We start from the raw sequence: 5,072 nt of genomic DNA, 5'->3' as shown, positions 1-5,072 counted from the left end.
TCTAACGAAAGCTGTGCCTGAGGGACTAGGGAGTTAAAGTTGGGATTTCTTGACCTCTCTATCATAGATTTTGACCATTCTTTGTTTTATTTGTCTCTTGTAAATCTTTAAACTTTGTGGAAGTCCAGTTCAAAATCACTGGAAGGCCTCTTTAAAGAACGAGTTTGATGTTTACGCCTTTTTGGTTTCTTGCTTGCACACAATCTACCATAAAACAGCAAATCTTCATTTTTACAGATTAAATAAATAAGATACATATGAAATTTAGTAATTAAGACAATTAAAAATGTAGTAAAATGGGATATACAAAATGCCAGTTGTATACAAAAAAAGTCATATTAGTGTTGGATAACCTTTGATCTATTTGTTTTGTATTGGTTGTTATTGTGCGTCTGACCTTTGAATAACAATGATCCTGACCATTTCGAGGTTATATTCAATCTAATCATGTCCAGATGGATGGATAGCTGTTGTGAAGTGTCTGCCTACTCTCTTGTCAGTACTGAGACGCGGCGAGTGCGGAGCTGCACCACAGTCTATGAGCCACGCTTGTGGTCTGTGAAAGTCAGACAGGAACAGAAACTACTAAATTATTCTCTCCTGACCCGTACTCACGTAAGCTTTTCTGTTGGCTCTGTTGGTAGAGCTTTATGAACCTGCACCCATTTCATTTGACGTTCATTTAATTTAGAGACTGCAGAAAAAAAAAAAATCATTGGTGCCAGCATCTCTTTATTCTGGGCAGATTCTCCTCCATACTCATTAAACAGGCGGGTATCGCTGCAAACCGTTCACACCCTGGACACAACCTCTTCCAACTTTCGGCTTCTTATGGGCATTACAGAACACTGTACTCCACAATGACCAGACACACAGGCCATCACTGTGATGAACACTTAACACCAACCCATAGTGTTGCAATGGTTGCAATCCCTGTGGAAAAACACTGTGACACTGAAGATCCACTTCAGCTGGTAAGATGGTGGAGAGAGGGTCATAGGACACGGGCCCAAGATGTTAAGCAATGCCTAGAAGCTGCTTGTTATCCTCCTGCATCCATCTGTTTGGTACATTCCATGTATCATCTTATCATATCCATCCAGCCATTAGCTGTGATTGCTTAACCTATTCACGGTTGCATGAGGAGTGGAACTTATCTAAGCTGACATTGGGCCAGAGATGTACACCCAGCAGGTTGCTAGTGTAGCGAGGTCTTAGAGCTAACTTGTTAAAGGACTAGTAGGGTGGAAATTAACCAGTAGACTCTAGGGACTTAGACTATCATAGTGATGAAACACAGAGACAGACAACCATTCATACTCACATTCACACCCACGGGCACTTGAGCCTTTAAATGCATAGTGGTCACTACAGAAGACAACTATTTAAATCCCATTTTCTTACATATGCATGGGTTTTGTTGCCATAGTTGCATGTAATCCACTATAGTGGACCCTACTGCATCGTCCCATACACTGCCACCCACTGGCCAGGTGTTGTAAGTGCAACATAAATCAAAATCAAAATGGGAAATGCAAGAAAATGTGCTGCTCAGAAATATCTTGCCTCCTATTCAATATTATAGGAGACCCCTGCGAGTATATAAATTTTAATAATATCAAGTAACATCTAAGTAGTACAGTTATAAACATTTCAAATAATGATTTTATGTTGTGAGGAAATTACAACTGATTATCTATCCACTAAACTGGACACCATGCATCGCTGGCTACATTTCAACTATAGTCAATACTATTTATTCAACTTTGTTGTTCTTAAAAATGCTTAATATGCTGTGACTTGTTTAGTTAATCTTCTGATTAATGTAAATAGAATTATAACTTTGAAGTGGTTTAATGCAACAATTTGCAATAAATAACCCTACATTTTAAATAACCTAATTACACTTGATAGTATGAAAGTAATCATGATACTGAAAATGAATCAATTTACATGTTTATGCTACTGACTGATACAACACAACAGCACAACATTTTATTGAACCTTTTGGATTTGCTTCTCTAAACCTTTGTATTTAGCCAGTGTCCCCTGGAGAAAGTCCTACTGGCACACAAGAGTCTATTGTTTTATATTTCAAGTAAAATTGTTCAAGAAAGAAGAAAAAGAAGAAGAAGACAAAGATGATGAAGAAGAACCTGGACAATCAGTGATAGCCTCTGAACTGACAAAGACAAAAAACAGCACCTACAGAAACATAACTCTCACCAATAGAAACTTGAATTGGCTATAAGTGACAAACTATGTGACATATCAAAAACGTTTTCTTGTAATTAAGAGCCTGCAAATAATTATTATGTGAATCTGCTGGTCCTGTCAGCTTTATGGAGCTTTAAAGTGAGTTTCATCTCATTGCTTAGCTATCAGCTGTAACTGTTTTTGTTCTCTCTCACTGCTCTCATAGTGTCGTTTTAAGCTGCCCACAGAGCACAGCTCAGTACCAAAACGTTAGTGACCAGCTGGTGAACGTAGTGGAGCTTTTAGCAGCTAAAGAGTCAGATTTTTTTTTGAATTACTTGGTATAGAAACAAAAATCAGCTTAAAAGAGACAAAACACTGGACTCACACTCAACAGTTTGCCAGAAGGAAACAGTTTTACTAATCAATTCATATTAACTTTAACGCTAAGAATATGTCAATACTGTGTTCACAGCATGTTTCTGTTGCCACCAAGTGGCCCATATAATCAGTTATTACAGACTACAGAAAAAAGCTGTCACGGTAACATCCTGTGTTACTGTTTAATCATTACTTGGCAATCAAACACCGCAGCAATGAGCCCCCAGATGGAGCCAACATAAAGCAATTCAAATGTGATTCAGTGTTTGTTCAGTTTCTTTGAGCTTATTAAGAGGTCATGGATGTTAATGGATGAGCTATATCACATACTGTTACTGACAATTATGTTCACATTATGAGCACTGGAGTGCTTTAACGCTCACTGTGTGGCTTCATTTCTAGGAACAGAATTCAAGACTTCAAGTATAAGGTTGCAGGAGATTTGAGTGTCTTCATTACTCCACTGTTACTAAACAGACATTTGTAGTGGAAAGTAACTAAATACATTTACTCAAATACTGTACTTAGGTTCAAATCAAGGTAATTGTACTTTACTTGAGTATTTTAATTTTATGCTGCTTTACACTGTTACTGCACTATGTTTTAGATGCAAATATTGTACAACTTACTCTACTATATTTATTTGACAGCTGTAGTTACTTTGCAAATAAGATTATGATTATATTATACAACATATACCAACCAATACATTGTGATATATTATTGTTTTTCAAGTTACCCAGCAGTTAAAAGTATTTAAAACTGGCTCCACCTTTACCAGTGACAACACTGCAGCTATGAACACTAAGCATTAAATAATACTGCTGCATTACTCTGAACTGGGCCATTCTTCATAATGAGGACTTTGACTTTTATGGTATGTTTTGATGCTAATGCTTTTGTACTTTTACTTTTGAATGCTGGACTATTATTTCTATTAAGTTTTAGTTAAGTTAGTTAATTTACTTTAATTAAGTTCTGCACTTCAACTGACAGCATAACATATAAATTGGCAAGCATTTTGAAAATTGATAATCACTGGTCTTTTTCAAAACTACAACACAGAATCTGGTTCCAGCTTGTTGGCTGTGAGGGTTTGCTGTTTTCTTTGTTTTTCTTTTTTTACAGCTGTGGCAGAGACGGTCTTTGTGATTCTAGAGATAAATCATATTGCTATAGTATTTCAATAATGTGTTATCGGTGAACCATGGCATGATAAGCTCAGGTCAGATAGTTTTCTGTCAGTGAACAATAAGCCAATATTTCACACATGAAAATGCCATCAACAACTTGGACTTCAAAGTGATCCCTCATACATCTGGGGAATCTACTCATTCTGCTTCATGATTCCTACAGATAACACATCCCTTTGTCACCTCTAGCCTGTAAGAAACATGTTAAGTCAGTTCAGTTCAGAATCACAAGGTCATATTCCATATTTGGCTTCTAACTTGGACATGTAGATCATTATTGAACTACATAGCACTTTGGAAAAATACATCATAATCTGTTTAAATACAATAAAATATGTGGAGCATACACTTCTGACATATTTGGTCATTGTTGTAAAGCATTTAAAAATCAGAAACATTAGGTATGCATGATAATATTGGCACATGATCTGTACTGGCAGATATTGGCTTTAAAATGAAAAGTCGAAATCGGCCAACATGCTGATTTCAAAACTTTTTTTTTTTTAATTGACAAAGTGAGCATGCACAGAACATCAACCCTAAGTTGAATTTTTGATATGGCAGATCAGTATGTACTAGTGTACAAGTATAAATATCACATACAGTGAAAAGCATTATTAAATCTCCATCTGCTGGTGGGCCATCACCATAACAGTATGCATAATATGATGTCAATTCCACCACAGAGTAGACATGATGATCACGACAATTAGGTGGGGAAAAAGTGGATATAATCGAGATCGGTATCAGTTATCAGCCAAGTAAGTTGTATAGGATATCCGCAAAAAATTCAATGTCATGCATCTCTAAAAATATATCACCTTAGAGTCCATATTTTCTTTTTAATGTGACTTTGCTTAGGCCCCCTCTCACCATGATACAAGTCCTTGCTTTATATATGCATATTATTTGCTGAATTAACTTTTTTAAATGTACATTTTTAGAAAGCACACGTCCCCTCCATTGCAACCCAGGATGAAACTCAAACAAGGCAATCATAGAGAGACTGCCGAACGAGATTGTTAGATTGTTTTGTGGCAATTGTGACAATCCATGCGTATAATGACAGTAACATTTGCACTCGAGCCACACTGTATCAGAAATAATTGATTCTTACTAAGAAAATGATATTGTCCTCTGACAGCCAAATTGTACACCAACAAAACTACCCAAATACACATTCCCTTTTCCTTCCTCATCATTTCTTAGGAGGTGGTATACTGGGTGCTGACGTGAACGGCCCAGCCCAGCCCCTGCTATAATGTGAGGGGGGAAAGTCCACGCGAAAAAGAAATAGGCTGC

Source organism: Plectropomus leopardus, chromosome 11 (genome assembly GCF_026936395.1).
Source record: "Plectropomus leopardus strain MGB_pleo_1.0 chromosome 11, ASM2693639v1, whole genome shotgun sequence".
NCBI lineage: Eukaryota > Metazoa > Chordata > Actinopteri > Perciformes > Serranidae > Plectropomus > Plectropomus leopardus.
The sequence above is the reverse complement of the archived record's forward strand: the minus strand, read 5'-3'. Positions refer to the sequence as shown.